General features: G+C 38.7%; 1 long non-coding RNA gene across 1 annotated transcript in view; it reads right to left on the reverse strand.

The window, feature by feature from the left end:
• Positions 1-24,538, reverse strand: part of LOC140597469 (uncharacterized) — a 181,496-nt gene that overhangs the window by 57,841 nt on the left and 99,117 nt on the right. The gene's annotated exons all lie outside the window — the stretch shown is intronic.

Genomic DNA, 24,538 nt, shown 5'->3' on the forward strand with positions numbered 1-24,538 from the left:
TTTATAGACAAATAGAGGAGTGGCTGCTGCTAACGTCAGAGTTAGCAAAATGAAGTAGAAATCTCTGTTGTATTTTTCCACGTTATAAAACCTACATATTATATATCTTCTCCTTTCATACGTCATTCAACTATTCATTAAATTTCAAAGGAAAACAACATCACTGAAATTATCAATGTCATTTTATGTTTCTCTGAGATCTGTTAAACAAGAATCTAGTTTAGAAGACAACAATTTAAATTTGTAATATAATAAATATGTTAAAGGAGCTAAATTTTCTTTAGCTTCAGAGACTGAAGAACACCACCCCCCCACCACCCCCCACCCCCCCCACCCCCCGTGAGTAGGACCAGCCCTAATCCAGAGGCAGCCCATCCCTGCACCTTCCTGGAATTTAAGCAACAAAAAAATATTCTAGTTGTCCAAGATAAGAAAACCATCCCCCCCCACGCCCTCACTGATATGTTCCTGAACAGGTTCATGTTGACCTTCTGAGAAATCAATAACCTGGATGCTATGCTACTACCCCGGTTTCTTTGCCTTTAAGCGGTCTTTTTGCCTTTAAAAGATGCCTGTAATTGCTAATCGGGGCTCTCTTCCTCCTCGGAGGTGGAGAGCCCATTTGCGCAAACATCCAATAAACCCTCTTGCTAATTGCATCTGCCTGTCTGGGGTCTGAGTCTCTGGGGCGTCCACCAGGACACGTTGGCACCTGTGAGCCAGGGTCCAACAAGACAATCTCAAAATATGTAAAATTGCAAATATACAGCAAACATATGAAACATACAACAACTCAGTGACAGAATTGGGTCAGAATTCAGAGTTCCTTAAAATAAAAACTATCAAAGTCTACTGATGTTTTAAATAGCACCTGATATTCAGAATTAAAATAGATTTGCTTTCTTCAGGGCTTCATTGCTCACAAGGCAAAGGGATAGCTGAACTCTGCTACTAAATGCCATCAGATTCACTACAGGACAGAAAACATGCACAAAACAAGTTAAAAAAACATACAGTAAGATTCATACCTGTACATCTACAGTATGTATATACATATAAGAAATCAGCCCTTTCTCAGCCCTTCCTTTGCCTACTGCTTTTTAGAAGGAAAGGGCTCTATTCCTTATCTCTAGTCACTGCCCCCAAAGCCGTCTTTATTGGACAGGGACTTTTTGCTCTATAACCAGTCAGTCCCCAGTTTCATATTTCCCCTTTTGGATATAACAGGTCACAGTGTCAGCAGCAGATACCTGGACAACTGAAGACATAGAATAAAACTGTTCATGATGTGAGGTAAAGGGCTGTGTCGATTAGTAACAAGCATCAGTCGGGAAAGATACTAGGGCAGAGCAAACCTAAAGACTGAAGGAGTTCTTGGAGTTGTGTGTCTGGAGTAGAGGGAATGAATTTGCAGGCTTGGACTGCACATGAAATACCAGACAAGGCAGCTGAAAGATACGAAAAAAAATTTTTTTCTCACAGTTCTGGTGGCTGGAAAGCGAAAGTTCAAAGTTCCAGCAGGGTTTGGCTTCTGCTTAAGACTCTTTCTGGTTTGCAGATGACTGATTTGTCCTCACATTGTCTTTCCTAGGTGTGTAGGGATGGAGAAAGAGAGCATGCTCTCTGGGGTCTCTCTATAAGGACATTCATCCTCTGAGGTGCATTCCCCACATTGTGATTTTATTTAGCCTAATTACTTCCTTAGAGATTCCATCACCCAATACAGCAACAGTGAAGGTTAGGGTTTCAACATATGAATTTTGGGGAGACACAAACCTTTAGTACATAACAGGGAGTGAAACCTTAAGTGACATCCGCACATATTAGTGTAGTAATTTAAATCAGTCCAGGTGTTTAATATAACATTTTCACACAGGACAGTGGCTCCTCTTGTAGTCCAATTATTAAAGTCTAGGATTTGAATAAAACCAAATCTCTTTGACAGCAAACAATGCTATTTCCTCCCTCCTCCCCTCCTTTTCTTCCTTACTTTCTCTTTCTCTTTCCCCTTTTTTCATGCAGAATTAAAGTAGATCAATTTGTAATAAACATACAAAGATGGTCACCATATTCCATTATTTGATAAGACAAAAATATAATCATGACCAACTGAATAGAATGTGTCACAACTATAGGGCAAGTTGAATTATACTCTCATCAATTACTCCACTTACACATAACCTATAGAATGGCAAATATGGGCTTTTATCTCATTATTTCCTAGAGATGGAGACTAAAGTAACACTGTAATTCTGAGTTTCAGAATTAGTCTTAGAATAATCCCTGAGAGGACTTCCTTCTTGCTTGTTGAATTAAAAAAAAAAATTAGTTCTCTCACATGATCACAAATGCCATGAGTTGGTGAGTATGCCACTCCTCTCGTTCTCCCATCATGGACTGTAATTCTAATTAAGTTTTGGTTCTTGGATTGTTTGTGAGTATTTTCTGAAAATACTTTGTCCTAGATTAAGGGAGAGTCAAACTTTAGTTGCACAATACAGATAATTTTAGAATAACGTGCTTCTTCATGGTTTGCATCTCTATTTTATTAGAATATATTACACGTTTTTCATGTTGCATACTCCTTGTATTCAATTTCTTTTGAAGCTGTCTGGGCAAAGCTGTCTGTCGAGATTTAGTATTTCTCACTAAAAAAGAATGTCAGTCTACATTAAATTCTTAGCACGATGCATCAGGGTAATGCCTTATGTTCTTGGGGGTTTTGGTAAACAATTGATGAGAGTTGATATAATTCATCTTACCCTATAGTTATGACAAATTTTATTCAGTTGGTCATGATTATATTTTTGTCTCATCAAATAATGGAATATGGTGACCACCTTTGTATGTTTATTACAAATTGATCTACTTTAATTCTGCATGAAAAAAAAAGGGAAAGAGAAAGAAAAAAGAAGGAAGAAAGGGAGGGAAGGAGGGAGGAAATAAATTGTTTAGAGATTTGGTTGGGGCAGCCCCTGTGGCGCAGCAGTTTAGCGCCGCCTGCAGCCCAAGGCATGATCCTGGAGACCATGGATCGAGTCCCACGTCAGGCTCTCTGTATGATGCCTGCTTCTCCCTCTGCCTGGGTCTCTGCTTCTCTGTCTCTCTCTGTCTCTATGAATAAAAAAATGAAATCTTAAAAAAAAACACAAAGAGATTTTTTTTTTAAGAGATTTGGTTTTATTCAAAACCTAGACTTTAATAATTGGACTACAAGAGGAGCCACTGTCCTGTGTAGAAATGTTACATTAAACATCTGGAACGATTTAAACTACTACTCAGTCTTCTACATTTTTGTGAAAATTATGTAATTGTCAGCAATTTGCTGTCTCAAAACAACAAAAAAACATTCTCTCAAAAATCCCAGATGAATTAGTGATAACTTTTTGATGAGAATTTGATCTCTCCTTAAGAATAGAGTTAGAGGGGAATCCCTGGGTGGCTCAGTGGTTTAGCACCTGCCTTTGGCCCAGGGTGCAATCCTGGGGTCTTGGGATCAAGTCCCACATCGGGCTCCCAGCATGGAGCCTGCTTCTCCCTCTGCCTGTGTCTCTGTCTCTCTCTCTCTCTCTATCATGAATAAATTAATAAATCTTAAAAAAAATCAGAGTTAGAACTATGGACACTGGAAATCAAAGATAAATTTGAAATATGTAAAAACTTTGAAAGAATACTCAGCTTGGCTAGGTAGCAAACTAGGGTGCCTTGTCTGAATATCAGTTCGTTCACAAGTGATGAAAAAGAGTAAAAAATGTGTTAGGTTTTCTTTTTATTTTTATTATTATTTTTTTTATGATAGTCACAGAGAGAGAGAGAGAGAGAGGCAGAGACACAGGCAGAGGAAGAAGCAGGATCCATGCACCGGGAGCCTGATGTGGGATTCGATCCCGGGTCTCCAGGATCGCGCCCTGGGCCAAAGGCAGGCGCCAAACCGCTGCACCACCCAGGGATCCCTAGGTTTTCTTTTTAATGATCAGAGGGCAAAATTAAAGATAGCAGAGCCAGGTTGGAGAGTGCTCAAATGGGGAGCGCTCTGGGTGAGGTTCCGTGAGTCAGAGAGGAGGCACAAGTCAGGGAAGTCAGTCGCACCCAGGCAAACATCAGGGGGATTTATAAAGAGTTTTTGGCAGGAAGATGGGGCTGGGGCAGCAAGGCATCGTTATTGGGAGGTTTCTGGCCTCGGGTTGGCCATTTTGAGGTCCCCAGTCTTGCCAGCCCAACATTCTGATATTTTTAATTTGTTATAATGGAGCCACGATTCAGATCTGGCTGCTTCCTGCTGATATAGGGGCATCGTGGGGCATGTCAGAGGTGGGCAGGTGAACTTAGGGGTGTAAAGGAGGTTGGTTGACTGACGCCTGAGACATTTCGCGAATTTGTTCAAACTTTGGCAAGGGTACTCCACTACACCTGTTTCGCAGCACTCTTCGTTGAGGAACATGCAAATTCCTCCTTTTTCTGCTGTAAGGAGGTCCAACGCAGGTCAATTCTGAAGAGCCACCTGGGTCACCAAGGCTATTTGGCGTTGTAGGGAAGCCAGAGACTCTGCTGAGGCCTCGATGGCCATTTGAAACCTCTCAGATAGGTCCCTGGTGGAATCTACAGAGTGAATTAAGGCCCCCGTACCCAACCCTGTGGCCACCAGGAGACACCAACAACTAGTGGAAGAAAGATTGCCCCTTGTTGTTTTTCTAGGGGACGGCCGGTAAGGAAGGCTCTTTCTGCCTGACTATAGATATTTAATCGTGGAACTAGGGAGACAGGAAGACAGAGGAGGGAGGCGGAGGTACTGAGAGATTTAGATAGGGTGCCATTGCACCAAGAAAAACTGCTGTTAGGAGCGTGATGAGGGGTAACATTTGACAGGATGGCGTTGCAGAGGGAAGAGTTAGGGGGTAGAATAACAGTAAAGGATTTGGTGGTTGAGAGGGTCTGTGAATAAGAGAATGTTGCAGAGAGGGAGAATGTCCCAGAGGTGTGGGTGTGGGGTTGGAGCAGTTCAATGCATTAGGGAAGGGAATAGCCACCAGGGGGGATTTGCCCAAGGTGGCACAGATGAAACAGTGGGACAGATTGCCCATGCCGGAAAGGCTGGCGAGAGAAGTGCCTTGTTGTGTATAAGTTTTACCCAGGAGAAGGGGTCCTGGTCCTGAGTTGGGTTAGTCTGTAGGTGGGTTTGGAGAAGTAGTTCCTGTGCACATATGTGTGAGTTTGGTTACTTAGGGTGGTTTGTAGAAGTTTGTTAAAATCTTAAGAAAGTTTTAAAACACCTATATAGGATTAAAGACCTGATAAAGGCAAAACAATAGAATCTGTTTGTTGTTGTTGTTGTTGTTGTTTCTGGGCAGGCAAAGAGAAAACAACTCTTTCTATGGCAAATTTATGAAACAGTTAAGTACAAAGCATGCTCACCAAAAGATTCGAATATCCTTCAGAAGTTAAAAGCACAAAGTAATGTCCATTAATTAACATTTCAGCACTTTTTCCTTTTTGGAAAAGAGCTAGATGTCCAATGAATTCAATCCCACTTATCATCCAGGCATAACTTTAAGGTTTCAGGTTACCAAAGACTTTGAAAAGTATTTTAACAATTACCTATGAAAACTTGGAAACAATTAACAATCACTTTAGCCATTTTTTTTTAACTAACAAATTGCAAAGAGATAACAGAGTTTATATGACCTTCAGTAAACCTCAATAGAACAAGAGTTTCAGGCTTAGTAGTGATAATTTTCAAGACCTATCTTAGTTAAACCAACAAATTTAGTACCTATTTATGTCCCACCTAGAAAGTCAACCACTTTGCTCCCCAGTGTCCATTTTTACCTGAGACACTGGTGGAGGAATCTGGAGTGGGCAGTGTTAAGTAATTGGTGGTCTTCTTGCTCCTGGATGGTGAGGGGAGAAGGAACTGCTGCCCTTGAGGCCCCGAGGGTAGCCTAGAAGCCAGCTATGTAGGCCATACCCAGGGCTCTGCAGAAACAGGAGCAGGGGGACGCAGAAGAGGGGAGGTGCTGCCAGAGGCAGAGAAAGATCTCCCGGTTCTAGAGCTCATCAGCTCCGACACAGGAGCAGACTCCATGTCTTCCCGCCAACAGGGGGGAACAGGCAGTCCACGTGGGGCCTGATGAGACAGGGAATTTCCCTGAAACAAAAGGAGTTAGGGCAGCTGCTTGAGAATATTCCTTAAAGTGCCCGTCCCGGGTAGACCAAGCCCAGCTGCCTCCAATTATAGCCTTGGGCTCAGGAGGTGAGGGACAAAGATGAACCGCGGCCTTGAGTGTGTGTAGGATATCCCAGCCCAGGAGGGGGCTGGGCAGGAAGGCTTTATAAGGAAGGAATGTGGGAAGGGGAACCCATCCAGGCTGCAAGAGAGGAGTGGGGCGGTCCGTGGAATAGAGGAGGTGCCATCAATTCCCACCCCCGCCACCGGGGAGGGGAAACCGGCCCCCCAGTAGGAAGGCAGAACACAGTAGGTCGCCTCCGTGGCCAGCAGGATTTACCCGCTACCTGGAGCAGGACCCTGGGCTCAGCCTGGGTTGGGGGTGTCCGAGTCTGGGCCCCGTCAGTCATCGTCCAATCCGAGTAGTGGGGGGCTGCACTTACTGGCTCAGGTTTCCTCCGGGTGGAAATCCGCGAGGATCCTGAGACCCGAGCACTTGGATTTCCAGAGCCCCATCATTCGACGTTGAGGGCATGGCCGCATGGACTCCTGGGGATTGGGACACTGAGGGGCCCAGTGTCCCTCGGTTCCACATTTGAGGCAAGCCCCAGGCGGGGTGCAGTGGGTTCCCCCTTTCCGTGGGCTCCCGGAGCCCGCTGGCTGCAGGGCTGCCACCAAGGCCGGGGGCTGGAGTGGGACCTTAGCTGGAGTCGAGCCTGCCTCTTAAGTTCGGCCACTTCCTCTCGGTGTGAAAGACCTTAAATGCCGTTTTCACCGGAGAATGGGAGTTTGAGGGCCCTCCTTGGCCTTCTTTAATGTTTTCCGGATATCGGGGAGGACTGGAGATATAAGGGGTCGCCAAGACAGTCGCCCCGGCTGGGGAGGCAGGTCCAGGTGAGTGCTGGGTTAAGGGCTCAGTCAGCCTATTAAGGCAAACTGCAGGGTTCTCACCTGGGGTTGGAATGATTGCCCAGAGTTTGTCACAGGTGACGGCCCTGTTAGAGGCCGCCCGCAGGGCAGCGAAGAGACAGTGGTCCTGACGCCAGCGGCCCTCCTGGCCCGTCTGATAACCCCCCGGGTCCCCGGGGAACTGCCCGAGCGCCGACGGGACAGCGGCGCAGGCCCAATGCCCAGGTCAGCGTGCTCTGGGGCGGCAGCCTGAGTAGGTTCCCTCTCCTCCAGGGTGACGGTGGGGGTCTGCATAACACGCACATCACGCTAAGTCAAGTCACATGCCTGCTCCAAATGTTGGAATTCCTTGCTATGGTGTCCCGGGTTAGCAGAGTAAGAGCCCAGCCGCTTAGCTTGGGCAAGGTCCTGGAGCAAGAATGGAGCAGGGACCCGAACCACCCCTTCAGCTCCCCACCTCTTGCAGGGGGCACACCAGGTCAGGGGAGGAGGAGACCTTGCAGGACCTGGTGCACATGGAGATCAGAGGGAGGTAGGGGGTCAAGGCTGGGGGTCAGGAGGAGCAGGGGGCAGGGGGTTTCGCATAGGGAGGAGGGAAGCCTAGCGTCCCCTAGCAGGTGGACAGCCCCAAGTCTCAGGAGACTCAAGGGAGGGGAAGGCGGAAAGGTTTCGGGGGCTTTTGGAGCTGAGGGAACAGGTGGAAGGGAGGGAGGGAGGGAGGGAGCAGCGCCCACACCGAAAGGACCTGGGTGCTGGAACACTGGGAGCAGAAGGAGGCGTGGGAGCGCAGATCCCAGAGCTGGTATATGAGGACCTCGTGCCCTTTGCCTTGGTGCCTGAGAGGTTATCAAGATCATGAGAATTTGGTGATCAAAAGTTTCCTCTGGAGACCACTGGGACCGATTGTCTAGGCAGTATTGGGGCCGGGCCCTTGTACAGTAAGGAAGGAGGTGGCGCCTTTTCTGGGAAAGGGAAAGAGGCCCTGGGAAGAGGCCCAGAGTCTTGGAATTGGCCGCGGGAAAACCCAACGGAGCGTCAGTTCCCGTGATTCCCGCCGGGTAGCCCGGAGGCTGGAAACAGGTGTCCTCGTTTTCAGCTCAGGGTCTTGGACAGGAATGGAGGTCACCTGGAGAAGGAGGACGGCTCCTGATCCCCAGGACTGGCGAGGGCCACCTGGTGGCTGGGCGCAGGTGCCCTGGCAGGTGGGGGCAGGGGGCCCGGGAGCCTGCCTGGGGTTTCCAGGCCCTGGGTTCAGTTCAGGTCCTGGTGGGGAGAGGGGAGAGGCCCTCCCGGAGCGAGGCCTTCAGCTCCCCCGGATCTCAGCGCCAAATGTCAGGGTTAACCCCACTGGTAGTGAAGTGGAATAGAGAGGCCGGGCAGAGGTTGTCGACAGAGGCTTTGGATGGGACGTGACCTTGGGCGTGACCTGGGGCGCGGGGCGGCAGGGCCGGGGAGGCACAGTCCCGGGCTGGGGAAGTCGCGCCAGCGGCCCGCAGGGGGGTCTGTAATGAGCTTTCAGCAGGAAGGTGGGGGGGGGGGGGAGGCGGCATTATGGGGGGATTGCTGGCTTGGGTCGGCCGTTTGGAGGCCCCCAGTCTTGCCAGCCCAACGACGTGCATCAAGACCAAACAAACTTTCACATGACTTCAGAGAAATCAGACATTCTCGAGGTTTATGGATGCGTCTCAGCATGAGAGTATCCTACGCTTATCTAGAAATAGAAACTTCAGGAGAATAAAAAAAGTATATCTTTTTGTCACTATTTTTAAATTAAGATTTATATATGACCCAAACAAGTTTCTGCCGTTTCTATTATTTTTATACGCTCAAAGGCTAACACGCACGCATGCAAGTGTGCACCCACATCTGTGCATACACAAACACGCAGCCAATCTAAAGTATGAAGCGATCAGAAAACATCCACATACATTGGTTCCACTGGATGTATTCATAGCACCAGCACAAAAAAATAGTAAAGGCTTCTTAAATAAGTCATTTCAGTAAGCTACTACGCCCTTCTCATCTTGTTTCTGGATGTGTGTGTATGTGTGTATGTGTTTTAGACAACAAGAATTTCTGCAGATTTAAAAAATTTCTTGCCTCCAACTATCCATTCTCCATCTAAGATGCTGAAATGTACAATAGCATCTGTGTAGAGTTAAAAAAAAAAGAAAAAGGAAATGTCTTAGAGATTTATTAGCCGAAATTTCTGCTCTTTGTTACATGTGTGCGCACTTCCCACTGAATGTAATGAGTTCTGAAAGTGCTATCGCCTTGTGTTGAAGCTTCTGCTGTGCTATTTTCTGTGTGCAGCTGACCAACATCAGCAACGACAGGGTAGACACTGCCTCGGCAAGAGCTAGCAATCAGAACTTCCATTCTATGTATGCTGTGCTGTGAACATTATGTGTCAGAGCTATCAGAGCTATTCCTAATAAACACTGAATAGAAAGGCACTTGAACATTTAAGCTATTGTTTTTATTCTTTAGATCATAAACATTTAGGATAAAATAAAATGTGCTGCACATAAACTATATCATGCCTCTGAAACAACTAAAAGTGCTTAAGTATTTCGTTCAGCTACGGATACAATAAAACCTTGTTAAAAGTTTAAATAAAACCTTGCTCACATATGCATAGGTGTAATGAAGAAAAAAGATCCTCATTTAAAATTTTGTATATCCTTTTTTAAGTCGCCTTTCTATATCTCTTTAAATGAAAATGAACGTGCAATGCTTGCAAAAGGAAACAGAAGATAGGAAGGAAAAAAGGAGAGAGAAAGGGCAGGAAGGAGGGAGGGAAAAAAAAGAAGAAAATAGGGTATAAAAAAGAGCAAGCCTTAATTCTACCAGTTAGTTGATGTCCTATGAAATAACAATACACTTAAGGATTCGGGACTTTTCCTTAAAATCAGTGGTTTCATAGAAAACTAGTTTTATAGAAAATTCCCTCTCCTTCAAAGAAGGAAGCCTCCTGTCTGTCTTTGGACTCAAGCTGCAAAATTAACTCTTCCTTAGGTCTCCAGTCTGTCAATTTATCCTGCAGACTTGGGGTTTACCAGTGTCCATAATCACATAAGCCAATTCCTAAAAAAAAAAAAATCTTTTTATGCACATACACACATTATACTGATTCTGTTTCTCTAAAACTCTTGACTAATATACAAATACTTTTGCATGTTATGCCCAATAAACTCATCTGGTAAAGCCAACTCAAAAATTTTAAAAATAGGAAAATAATAATCATATGACTAAATAAGCATTTCAAATGATACATTGAAAACTCTTCTTATGATTATTCTTCATATCATTTATTTCTTAAATATTTTTAAATGTTTTTCTACATCAAATTGTTATATATTGCTTACTTTGTTTTATGTAACAGAACATCCATATATTTCATTACATAAAATGCACATAAAACGTTGAATATTCAGTCATAGGAATTCAGCAAAATAAATAACAAAGCTGTTTGCTTCCCAGTTTTCTTTTGAATTAGAAAAATCAACATATACATTCACAAATTCAGAACTAATTAATAACTCTACAAAGTTTTCCATCTTTATACTTCAAACAATATAAAATCATGGTTATCTATGATAATCTGTAAAAACTGTAAGGCAATATTAACTATCAATGAATGGAATTATATTTATATTTAATAAATATGAAAACTTTAAAAATACTTTGCTTAGTCTCAATTACAACTTGATGGAGAGATGCATCTCTCTACTATTTAAGACATTAAAAAATATTGCTATTGAGAAATAAAAATAATTTTTAAAACATTTCTTTGCACTACTATGGAAATGTAATGAGTCACAATATACATAACCAAATATGTTGAGAAAAATTTATTCTTTCAGAACACATTCTTCAAAGAGCCTAATGATTGTACTTATCAACTCAGGGTGCTATTAGCATTAACGGAGATTAAAATAATAAAAATCATACTGTTTCTTAACAATACATCTGCCATTTTTGAGAAGCAATCATTTATAAAAGAAATTTGAATGTGTATTTTTCCAGGACCAGTAGAGAGAGAGAGCAATAACTCACATATGGAATTTCTTCTTGAATTTCCACATATCTTATAAATTTTCCTTTTACGGGATGCCTGGGTGGCTCAGTGTTGAGCATCTGCCTTCGGCCCAAGGTGTGATCCTAGAGTCCCGAGATCGAGTCCCACATCGGGCTCCCTGCCTGGAGCCTGCTTCTCCCTCTACCTGTGTCTCTGCCTCTCTCTCTCATTTTCTCTCTGTGTGTCTCTCATAAATAAATAAATGAATAAATAAATAAATAAACAAACAAACACATTTTGATCATTACCATTTCCTTAGAACTCTTGAATGACATCTCTCTGCCTTCAGAACATGGTCCAATGTTTTTAACAAGCTTTAGAAGGTTCTTCAGTGCCTTGGCCCAGCAAATTTATCCACAAGGATTTGAGAAAACACAAGTTTGAGAGGTTTTATTGCATCAGTACTGACCTAGCCAACACTCTGATATAGAAAACTGGAATTTCCTTATTTTATGAAAAGGGTGAAGCAAATATATTCTTAGGCTTCTCTTTCTAAACAGACTGTTGCTCCTAAACCCTTCAAGGGGTCCTCTATTGCAAATGAGGGTACACTCGTGTGTGTGTGTGTGTGTGTGTGTGTGTGTGTACGTGGCACACACACTATCACCCCATCCTCCTCCAACTGTTTAAATTATTTTATTTCTCCTAAGGTGACATCTTTCTTTTGCTTCAGAGAATTAGCTTATGATTTGCAATGGATTAGAGTACTTCGCTGCAGTTGTCCTTGTTGCACTGTTTTATGCCTCCTCCGAACTCTAGATATTCTTACTCATCATTCATAGCTCAGTTTAGAAGTCACTCCCTTCTAACTGTGGAATAACAGGTCTCTTTCCTCTATTAATTTGGAAGCTCCCTGAGAGCCCAGGACATTTATGCCTTTGTATTTTCAGTATCTAGAGCAGCATTTGACCTGTAGGAAGGGTGCTTAATAAAGTTAGCTTCGTATTAGTAAGAACTTAGAATATTTTAAAGTGAAATTATTTTCACCTTTTTTCCCAACCTATGGTTATTAATAGATTTCATGGAGGGATGTACAATAATTACACTTTTAATTTCTTGACTTGACTTACCTGTTCAATGTAACATCAAAATAGAAGATAATTGATGGATCTAAGTATTGTTCTGCCCTCACACTCATCAATCATCATTAACCCCTGATATTTTCTGAGTTAATGATAATCAGGTATCAGGGCTCTTTTATTTTGGCTCACATCAGTTTCCTTTCCTTTTGAAACATAAATACATAAACCTCTAACATAAAAAAAGAAAAACGGAAATTTGAAAGACAAATGTCAGAAAATTTCCCTACAAAAGTGTTGTCACTGAGGAGGTACCCCTCCCCCCTAAAAAAAGTGTTGTTACTAAAATTTAGGAGAGATTTTTATTTTTTGGTCACTGCAGAAATTATAAAAAATATGAAGCATTTAAAAAGATGCCTTTTATGACCTTACTTTATCTGTTTTTTTAAAAATATTTTTTTAAGATTTATTTATTTATCTATCTATCTATTTATTTATTTATTTATTCTTGATAGAGAGGCAGAGACACAGGCAGAGGGAGAAGCAGGCTCCATGCCGGGAACCCGACGTGGGACTTGATCCCGGGACTCCAGGATCGCGCCCTGGGCCAAAGGCAGGCGCTAAACCACTGAGCCACACAGGGATCCCCTAAAAAATATTTTTGATAGAAAAATTAATCTGTATTCCACAAAAGTAATCAAAGAAGTTATCTTCTTGACAAAAGTAGAGAACAGTATAATATTTAAATCTTTGCTTTAGGTTCCAAAAAGTGTGTTAGAATTCTAGTGTGACAGTAATTTTCAAAAACAATCTAAGCTGTTAAAAGATTATAGGAATCTCTCCCCCAAGAAACAATCAAGTTTTGTGCTGAACAATAAAAATACATTCTTTACTATTTTAAGTAAGTAAATAAACTTAAATAGAAATGAAGATAATATAGTCATTGGTTACAAGGAAATTTAGTATACTTTATATGTGGAGCAACGGTCTTCAAGCAAAATTGTAGTATGTACATCCTTTAATATTTATTTCACTTTATGTATATATATGTGTGTGTGTATGTGTGAAATACTGAAATGTATCTACTGATTTATATATATTTATATATATGTATGTGTGTGTATTCAAAAAGGCCCTTTTTAAGTCAAGTTCTACACTACCTGGTTTTCGAATATCTCATCCTAATGTATCATGTACATATTCTTGTCTATCTTGGAAGTGACAAAAGAGTTTTAAAAATTCTCTAAAGTTTGAATGACGAATTCTTCTAGGTTTGTATTATAATTTCCTTACTATTTCTTGGTTAAAGTATTTACACCCATAAATTTTCCTAGTGATTTCCTTGGAATCTCACATTATATTTGTTTTAATATGGATCATCAATCATTTAACGCATACCAAAGACTCTAGCAATTCCTTCTGAAGTTTGAAAACTTGTAAAAGTTTAAAAAGGAGCAGTTAGGATCTATATCCTTTGATAATGTTACCATAATTATCTCCTGTTTCGAATCAGACAACAAACTGCTTGGCCTTCTCATGCAGTTTCTTTTGTAAAATGATGTGTTGGAGTAGATGATATTTACAAAGGTTTATGTTTCCAACATTCTATCATATAAAATTTACAATACCTTTCCCTTTTTTTATTTTGATTTTTATTTATTTATGATAGTCACAGAGAGAGAGAGAGAGAGAGAGGCAGAGACACAGGCAGAGGGAGAAGCAGGCTTCATGCACCGGGAGCCCGATGTGGGATTCGATCCCAGGTCTCCAGGATGGCACCCTGGGCCAAAGGCAGGCGCTAAACAGCTGCGCCACCCAGGAATCCCACAACACCTTTCCCTTAACTTTCCATACTTGTATTTAAATAATTTAGGGAGGTTCATTTATTGATTGATTTTTACTTTAGTTTTGGTTTCCTCTTGTGCATATCTTCAGACATGGAATCCTCTCTGCTACTGGGTTTTCCTAGTCCTGCTGTTGAATGAACAATTCAGTAAGAACCTTCTTAAAAGCTAAAGGAATTGGATGTGCAACAATGTGGAATCTCAATATCCCAGGGAAAAAAAAAAAAGAGAAGTTCTTAGCGGGAGAATCAATAGGGAACAAAAAAGTGTAAAAAATTGTGAATACAGTCCCAGGGAGAGGAATCAAAGTGGCTCACGCAAAGACACAGTGCTGACCACATTAATCAACTGGAAAAGGTTCAGAGAAAAGACTTCAGAATTCTCATAATAACGGTAGAAGTTCAGAAAAGGCTTTAAGAAAATACTCTGAGGTTGGTTGATCTCCCAGAGGGCATAAGACAGCTAAATGAGGAATTGCTCATAAAACAAAGAGATAAAAGAAAACACAGTCTGAAAGATCTCTCTACTGCACACTGACCCAACTTACCACCTCAGAAGTTTTGTTAGACCATTGATGTTAAATAGCTAAATAGAGGGAAAGGGACATCATATTAAGCTAAGTCTCCCAGAGAAAACATGACTCCTGAGGCTGAGGAAAGCTCTTACAGCTATACTAAGTTTTATTTTATACCAAAGCTGTAGGGTAATACCTTATAGAATTTTAAAATGTGCACCACGCTCGGGAAATTCCAAAATACTAAGAAGCTCTTTGTAAACTGGTAAATATCTCGCTCCTTTCTCAAGCCTAACAATGCTTTGAAATTCAAGGAACCTAAAAAAAAAAAAAAAAGGAAAACAAAAATAAAAACAAAAAGCCTGATTTAGGAATGCTAAAGGAACAAAAGACAAAACAAGATTGAAATATCTAAATTGTATGATCCATTTATTTTAAAAATCCAGAATGGGAACCACCAGGGAATGTATGAACACAGACCTATTTTCATGTAGATGGACAAAGACAGACATGCAGAGATAAGAAAAGATTTGGTAAAACTCAAGGGAATGTTATTTCTGTCTTGACTTTAAAAAAAACACAAAATGTCCCTTTTCTAAATTTACAGAGTTTCCAATTGTTTAAAGAGTTGAAGAAAATGGGATCCCTGGGTGGCGCTGCGGTTTGGTGCCTGCCTTTGGCCCAGGGCGTGATCCTGGACGACCCGGGATCGAGTCCCACGACGGGCTCCCGGTGCATGGAGCCTGACTCTCCTTCTGCCTATGTCTCTGCCTCTCTCTCTCTGTGTGTGTGACTATCATTAAAAAAAAAATTACATTTGGTGTCAAAATCTTTTTTTTAATTTTTATTTATTTATTCATGATAGACATAGAGAGAGGCAGAGACAGAAGCAGGTTCCATGCGGGGAGCCCGATGTGGGACTCGATCCTGGGACTTGATCCTGGCACTCCAGGGTCGCACCCTGGGCCAAAAGCAGGCACCAGCCCGCTGAGCCACCCAGGGATCCCCACTTGGGGTCAAAATTGAATGTCCTATAATCTCGTGAAAGAGGAGGAGGGAGAAAGAGAGAAGGAGGAGGGGAGGGAGGGTCACTGGAGAGAGAAGGAGAGAGAGAAAGAGAGAGAGAGAAAGGGGGGGATTATCTGAGATGAATATAGATATCCTGTGATAAGCAGAAAACAATGTGGCAGATCTCCGATAAATGAAAATCTATATTCAGAGACAATATTTACAGTTTAAAATTTAAAAGTGTTCTTATATTCTCCCAGTCATCCTACAGGCATATTTTAATGTTTTAAGAGAGGTCAATTGAAGTCTCCAGTTTATCCATTCATAAATAGCGTTCATGAATATTCACTAAAACTTAAGGTAGTATATATATTTCAGTAAGAGTTAATATTTCTTTTGCAATGGAACCTTCAGTTTAGAGTGCTAACTTCTGTAAACCTTAAGAAAACACTTCAAAAAAAAAAAGAAAAAGAAAACACTTCAATTTTCCATAATAAAATAAATAATACAAAGATAAATGTTAAATAGCATAAATTCACCTTTTATACTCCAAATGTTAGACAAAGTAAAATGGACTCAATCTTGATACATGACCCTAATTATAAACAGTTTGACACTCTAGATTTGAAAGAGGTTAAAATTATAGACATTTATTTACATTGTATAGTGGATGAATAACAGAATTAACTCATTGAACTACAATTGAGTTGTCTTCAGAGAAAATGGCACTAAGAATTATAATGGAATAATAAATTGACCTATGACTTTTCCTCCGCATGAATAGTTAGCTATGAGATGTCATGAAGATGTCAAGAAATGCTCAAAATCCAATTCATTTTAATTGAAACAAATAATACATGATTAGATCTTTTTAGAAGGCCATAAAAGGACAGTGTATCTAAACAAAGAAAGGATATCACAGTGTCTGATATTGAAAAAAATTGGCAAACAATGTTTTAATTGAATTTATACTTATTGTTTTAATTTGTTAAATAAGATCATGTGACTCTCCAGTTATATACTTCGTGGATACTTTTTATTTTAACTTGAAACACATACTAAGTAGCTTAAGAGCAAAAATAGGAGTAAGGAAAGGATTTATTCTTTTTTTTTTCATTCATGAGAGACACAGAGAGACAGAGGAATAGACAGGAGAAGCAGGCTCCATGCAAGGAGCCTGGTGTGGGACACGCCCTGAGCCAAGGCAGATGCTCAACCACTGAGGCACCCAGGAGTCCTGAAAGGATTTATTCTTAAACCTTGTACCTTTTTTTGAATCATATCACAATTCCTAAAAAGTTATTTTTATTTTATTTTATTTATTTGAGAGAGAATGTGTGAGAGGTGGTAAAGGGCAGAGGCAGAGGGAGAAACAGACTCCCTACTGAGCAGGGAACCCAATGTGGGGCTTGATCCCAGGCCCCTAGATCCTGGGATTGTGACCTGAATCGAAGGCAGATGCTTAACTGACTGAGCCACCCATGCACCCCAAAAAGAGTAATTTTTAATACACCAAAATAAGGCAAACCACTTTTGCTGTTGTTTGTTAAATAATTTTCAGTTTTCAGTTATTAAATTCCAATTTCTTTTACATAATTCCTTCGCAAATAATTATATGAAAACCAAAGCTGAATTTCCTGCCAGACTTATTTAGCTGTACATTTTGACCAAATTATATCTTGCCTAAATCATTTTTCTTAAGGAACTACTGTTTGAATTATAATCTTATAAGGTAATGTAATACATATAATAAACCAAATATAGAATTAAATAATAATAATTCTGATATCTTTTTACATAGCAATGAAGTTAGGTTAGCTCATTTAATGGTTCCAGAGAATCCCCTAAATTTATGTTCTCAATAAATTAATTGCCTGGTCGTTATTGGTTTTAAATACATTTTAAATAGGTAACACCATGCCACCATTCCTCATTATTCAGTTATCAATATTCCAAACGGAACAGTTTAAATTTCTCTGTTAAATTGTGTGCTATTCATCTGTGCAGTTGAAAACTTCAATAAAGATTATTCATTTGCCTCTCAAATACTGATTTTAATCTTACACATAGTTATTTGATTATTTATAAGGCAACTGTGATCATTTAATCCAGGTACTAATGCAAGAATAATTTTACTAAGTAAGAGATGGAAGTTTTTGCAATTTCTCCTTGGAATTATCTTCACAGAAATACTGGAAAGGAAGGGACTGAGGGGAATTAAATCACTTAATAAAATAGGAAAATAACTTGTGATGACTAGTAAGTTCATAGAATGGTGTCCGCACATTTACATGCACATATCTGCACAAGTTCTCTCCCTTTCCCACATTCTCTCTTTTCCGCCACCTCATGTCACCGTCTCTTTTTCATCCGTTCATCCATCACCACAGTTATGAATGTATGTATGTATGTATTTTCTATCCATCCATCATTTAACTATATATATATATATATATATATATATATATATATATATATATGAAAATCATTACTAGAGTAAAACAATCCAAAATTTTGGTTAATAAACTTAAGTTGGAAATTTGCTTCAATATAAGGCTCTGGAGGCCATCAATATTATGCATCAATTGGTATTTATCTATATAGATCATTACATTTTTAAGACAGAAACTCTTTAATTAAACTATACAAATGCCCAAAACCACTGTTACACTTAAATAAGTTTACAATTATTCTAATAACAAATATCCTATCAGTGTCTTCAATGGTCGTATGTCTTAAAATTGTTTTTACAATATGTTTTAATCAGGAACAATCACAACAACAACAAAAAGTCAATAAAATGCCATTCACATTTCTCTTGAATTTCTTATAATTTATAATTGTCCCTAACTCTATACTGATTACTTCAAAAGTCTTTTTGTTTTGTTTTGTTTTAACTAAGCCATTTATCCTGTTGAGTTGTGATTTTGCCAAGTTTCTCCATGAAGTTTCTTCAATATATTGGTATGTGTCCTTTATTTTCTTAAAATGGTTGTTAATTCTAGAGTCTTGATCTGATTTTGATTTTTTTGGTCTGTTTTTTTTTTTTTTTTTTTTTTTTTTTTATCCAAGGTTATGTCATGGGTGACATAGTCTTCCATCAGGAAGCACATACATGGAAATCATTATTTTTCCTATTCCATAACAAAATAATAAATTTAGCTACCTATATCCATTACTTCATTATGGATTGCAAAGTGTTGAAATTCTAATTTTATCATTCCAACTTCATGTTTAGCTGGACACTGCAAAAAGCAATTTTACCTTAAAAATCCTTTGCCTACTCTGAGGCAGTTTGTACCAGGAAGGCAAATTAAAAGCTTATTTCTTTTCATTTCCCAAAATTCAGAATATGGAGTTGCTTTCTAGAATCATTCAAAGTGGCATCTGTGTTATTACTATACATATTTAAGTAGCACAGTATCTTGGATTCAGATGTATTTAGTATGTATGTTTAGTATAATTATTACGTGTCTTGATGCTCAAAATTGTGCCATCTTTGGCCACTGAAAGCAAATGCATGATAGCATTTATGCCTTCTTGATACGACCTCTGTGGCAGTTTCCTCATTTTCTGATATGACAAAGCATTTGTATATTACTTGTCACAAAACTGGAATCAGTTATTTCTCCAAAGAACCCTCATTCATATTAGGGGGAATGATATTAAGAGTCTAGAATCTGCCAATAGTGATATTCATTGCTACTAAATTAGTCAGTCACTATTTCCATTCTTTTTCAGGGAATAGAGCTAAAAACTACACATACATATGCACATTGATCATAAGTTCATCCTGATATTCCTAGATAACGTATGTGACTTTGGATTTTTACTTAACATTTTTTATGTCATACTTACGTGTTTTTATACTTAAAAACAGGGTTCATAATCAAATTCTCATTATTACTAATTTGCTTTACATGCATTTTTTACATGTATGCCACTTTCGGAATAAAAATACCAATATTGCTATCAATAATATGATTAATGAGAACAGTTTATTTATTTATTGCAGTTTTTTTTTCTCTTTAAGACATACCTCATCAGACTACTATATTTTAAAATTACTTGATATATTTACTTCATATGAGCTATGCGACCAGCTTGGTATAGTTAAATTCATTTGTTTTATTTTACTTTAACTGTTTATTTTTAATTTTTTTAATTTAAATTCAATTTAATTAACATACAATTATTATTAGTTACAGAAGTATAACTTAGTGATTCATTAGTTGCGTAAAACACCCAGTCCTCCACGTATCAAGTGCCCTACTTAATGCCTATCACCCAGTTATCCCATCCCCCCACTCACCACCCCTCCAGCAACCCTCAGTTTGTTTCCCATAGTTAAGAGTCTCTTACGGTTTGTCTCCTCCTTTGTTTTCATCTTTTAAAACTTTTCCTACCCCTGCCCTACTTTCAGCTATTTTGTTTCTTAATTTCTACATATGAGTGAAACCATATGATATTTGTCTTTCTCTGACTGACTTATTTCACTTAGCTTAATACCCTTTAGTGCCATCCACATTGCTTAAATGACAAGATTTCATTCTTTTTGATAGCTAAGTAATACTCCATTGCATATGTATACTATATTTTATCTATTCATTTTTCTTTTTATTTTTAAGATTTTATTTATTTATTCATGATAGACACAGAGAGGTGGAGACACAGGCTCCATGCAGGGAGCCCAACACGGGACTTCATCTCATGACTTGGGGATCATGCCCTGAGCCAAAGGCAGATGCTCAACCACTGAATCACCCAGGCATCTCTCTATTCATCTTTCAATGGAAATCTGGTCTCTCTCCATATTTTGGCTATTGTGGATATTGCTGTTATAAGCATTGGGGTGCATGTGTGCCTTGGAATCACTATGCTTGTATCCTTTGGATAAATACCTATAGAGCAAATACTGGGTTGTAGGATAGTTCTATTTTTGACTTTTTGAGGAAACTCCATTACTGTTTTCCACAGTGGCTGCACCAGTTTTCATTCCCACCAACAGTGGAAGAGGGTTCCCCTTTCCCTACATTCTTGCCAACATATGTTGTTTCCTGAGTTTATTAATTTTAGCTATTCTGACTGGTGTAAATGATATCTCATTTTGCTTTTGATTTGGATTTCCCGGATGCCGAGTGATGTTGAGCATTTTTTCATATGTCTGCTGACCATTTTTGTATGTCTCATTTGGAGAAATGTTGTTCATTTCTTCCACCCATTTCTTCACTGGATTTTTTTGGTTTTTTGGGTGTTGAGCTGGATAGGGTCTTTATAGATTTTGGATACTATCCCTTTATCTCATAAGATATTTGCAGATACCTCTCCCATTCCTTAGGTTGGCTTTTAGTTTTGTTGACTGTTTCCTTTGCTGTGCAAAAGTTTTGTTTTTGTTTTGTTTTTTGTTTTTTGTTTTTTCTTTGTTTTTTATCTTGATGAAGGTCGAATAATTCTTTTTTGCTTTTGTTTCCCTTGCTTCTGGCAACATGTCTAGTAAGAAGTTGCTGTGGCTGTGATCAAAGAGGTTGCTGCCTCTGTTCTCCTCTAGGATTTTGATGGATTTCTGTCTCACATTTAGGTGTTTCATCCATTTTGAGTTTATTTTTGTGTATGCTGTAAGAAAGTGGTCCTGGATACCTGAGTGGCTCAGCAGTTGAGCGTCTGCCTTTAGCTCAGGTCATGATTCCAGGATCCGGAATTGAGTCCCACATAGGTCTCCTGCAAAGAGCCTGCTTCTCCCTCTGCCTGTCTCTGCCTCTCTCTCTCTCTCTCTCTCATTAATTAATAAATAAATCTTAAAAAAAATAAAAGAAAGAAAGAGGTCCAGTTTTATTCTTCTGCACGTGGCTGTCCAGTTTTCCCAGTACCATTTGTTGAAGAGACTGTCTTTTTTCCATTGGATATTCTTTTCTGCTCTGTCAAAGATTAGTTGACCATACAGTTGTGTCCATTTCTGGGTTCTCTATTGTGGTCCATTGATCTACGTGTCTGTTTCTGTGCCAGTACCACACTGTGGTACTGTCTTGATGATTATAGCTTTGTAATACACCTTGAAGTCCAGAACTGTGATGCATCGTGCTTTAGTTTTCTTTTTCAACATTCCTTTTGCTTTTTGGGGTCTTTTCTCTTTCCATACAAATTTTAAGATTATTTGTTCCAGCTCTGTGAAAAATGTTGATGGTATTTGATAGGGACCACATTGTGTGTGTAGATTGCTTTGGGTAGCACAGACATTTTAACAATATTTGTTCTTCCAGTTCTTGAGCACAAAATGTTTTTCCATTTCCTTGTGTCTTTCTCAATTTCTTTCATGAGTGTTCTATAATTCTCAGAGTACAGCTCCTTTACCTCTCTGGTTAGATATTCCTAGGTATCTTAAGGATTTTGGTGCCATTGTAAATGGAATTAATTCCTTGATTTCTCTTTCTTCTGCCTCATTGCTAGTGTCTATAAATGTAACTGACTTCTGTGCATTGATTTTATATCCTGTGACTTTGCTGAATTCCTGTAATAATTCTAGCAATTTTTGGATGGAGTCTTTTGAAACTTTTACATACAGTATCATGTCATCCATGAAGAGTGAGAATTTGACTTCTTTGTCAATTTGGAGGCCTTTTATTTCTTTTTGTTGTCTTATTGTTGAGGCTAGAACTTGCAGTACTGTGTTGAACAACAGTGGTGAGTGGACATCCCTGTTATGTTCCTGATCTTTAACTCCTTCGGATTTGCTTTTTCATATGATTTGGTTTTAAAATTGTGGAAAATCTGTATAAAAACAGAAATGCAACTTTTCTTTTTCTTTTTTTAACTTTTTTTTTTACTTTTGAGATCTGTGTTCATTTATTTTTTTTCTTTTTCTTTTTTTTTTTTTATTGAGTTCAATTTAGAAATGTGACTTTTCTTTATGTGCTCTTTACTCTGCTCTCTGTCTCTACTTACACATGCATAACCTTTTTATTTTAATTTATTGGCTTATGTTTAATTGTTTTTAATACACACATGCATACTTGTGTCATCCATCCTTTCTTAGATAAAACGGAAGCATACTTTCACACATTGTCCACCTTATTTATTTAAAAATATATCAATATCAATGCTTATAGCTTATTTTCATTCCTTGTTAGGCTTCATAGCCTTACATTGGGTACATGGAATTTATTCAATTAATCTCTATTGAAGGAAATCTGAATTGGATATATTCATTTACTATTGGTTTAAATTCTTTTCCTAGCTTTATTCATTACATATTTAATTTCATTTTCTCTTTTTATCTTTTTAATATAAATCTATTTACTATAATTTTTCTCATAACTTGGTTATCCTATAACTTCCAGTTGCTTTTCTTTGACTATTTCCAAAATGTTCTGAAATTTTAGTATTTTCCTTTAGGCCCAACAGTTGATTAATAACAAGGTTTTAATTTCAATTTGATTTTTGTTATGGATTTCTAATTTTATTGTATTGTGATCAGAGAATGCTCTGTCTAATATTGATTTTTTTATTATGAATCTTCCTTGATTGTTTGAGGTATAGTCAATCTTCATAAATATACCATTTGCAATTGAAATCCCAAACAAGAGAGAGAACACCATCACGGCTACAGAAATTGCCTTCATGCCCCTTCGCTTTCAATTCCTGTATCCATTTACCCAGAGAAAACAATAATACTGATTGTTTTCTGGCACATGCTCACCTGGCTTCCTCTACCAACTCCCCTAAATGGATCATACAATGAGTAGTCTAGTGTGTAACACTATAAACTTCCTTCCAAATATTCCTAACATAAATTTTAGAACTATAAATTTACTCAACTATTTTAATATCTGTATCATATAGATTTTGATATGTTATGCTTTCTAGATCAAAATATATTCATCTTGTGTATCTTTCTGTAGATGTGCATACAGGTGAGAGAGGGATCTTTGATTTCTGAATTATTTATGTGTATAGTTAAACTTAACAAAATTTGTAGTTTTAAGAGACATGTTATTGATTACTGTAATCGCATTTTATTTATACAACTAACTCTGTAAAATATTTAGCTTTTTAAATTACTTAACATTTGCTTTAACTTTCATCAAGTAATGCATCTTGCTGAATGTACCATGTCTAATTGAAATGATTGCATATCATGAAGTTGTTAGGTTCAATATTCTGTAGATCACAATCAATTCCAAGTGATTGACAGAGTTTTTCTCAGAGATTCTATGTTTCCCTTGTTTTTTCCCCCCTGGTTGTGTTTATCAATTTCTGAAAGGCAAATTCAATATCGCACAATCTGCTTATGATATATTGTATATCTCCATATCTATCAATTCTTGTTTCACAAACTTAGAAGCTCTATTATTTGAACATATATATTTTTAATTGGTTGATATTTCCAAATATTTCACCTTTCACCATTATGAAATACTGCTCTTTATCTCTTGCAATTTACAGTTGTCATGAAATCTACTTTTTTCCCATATTATTCTAGTACACACAGTCTACTTAAGCTTCTTATACTTTGGGTTGGTATGTATTTTTCTATCCAATTACTTTCAACATCTCCATACCATTTTATTTAAAATGCATCATTTGAAAAAATAAAAAAATAAATTAAAGGGATCCCTGGGTGGCGCAGCGGTTGGGCGCCTGCCTTTGGCCCAGGGCGCGATCCTGGAGACCCGGGATCGAATCCCACGTCGGGCTCCCGGTGCATGGAGCCTGCTTCTCCCTCTGCCTGTGTCTCTGCCTCTCTCTCTCTCTCTCTCTCTCTGTGACTATCATTAAAAAAAAATAATAATAAAAAAAAATAAATTAATTAAAAAATGCATCATTTGCAGAATTATACTTCTCCATTCTGTCATCATTACATTTAATTGGTATGTTTAGTTCATTACTACTTAGTTCAATTATTGATGAGATTAGATTTAATTTTAGAATCTTATTTTATTTTATTGCTTATCATTATCTTTTTTGTCTCATTTTCTTGACTTCTTTTGAACTACTGGGAATACT

This window comes from Vulpes vulpes, unplaced genomic scaffold (assembly GCF_048418805.1).
Source record: "Vulpes vulpes isolate BD-2025 unplaced genomic scaffold, VulVul3 u000000702, whole genome shotgun sequence".
Classification (NCBI taxonomy): Eukaryota; Metazoa; Chordata; class Mammalia; order Carnivora; family Canidae; genus Vulpes; species Vulpes vulpes.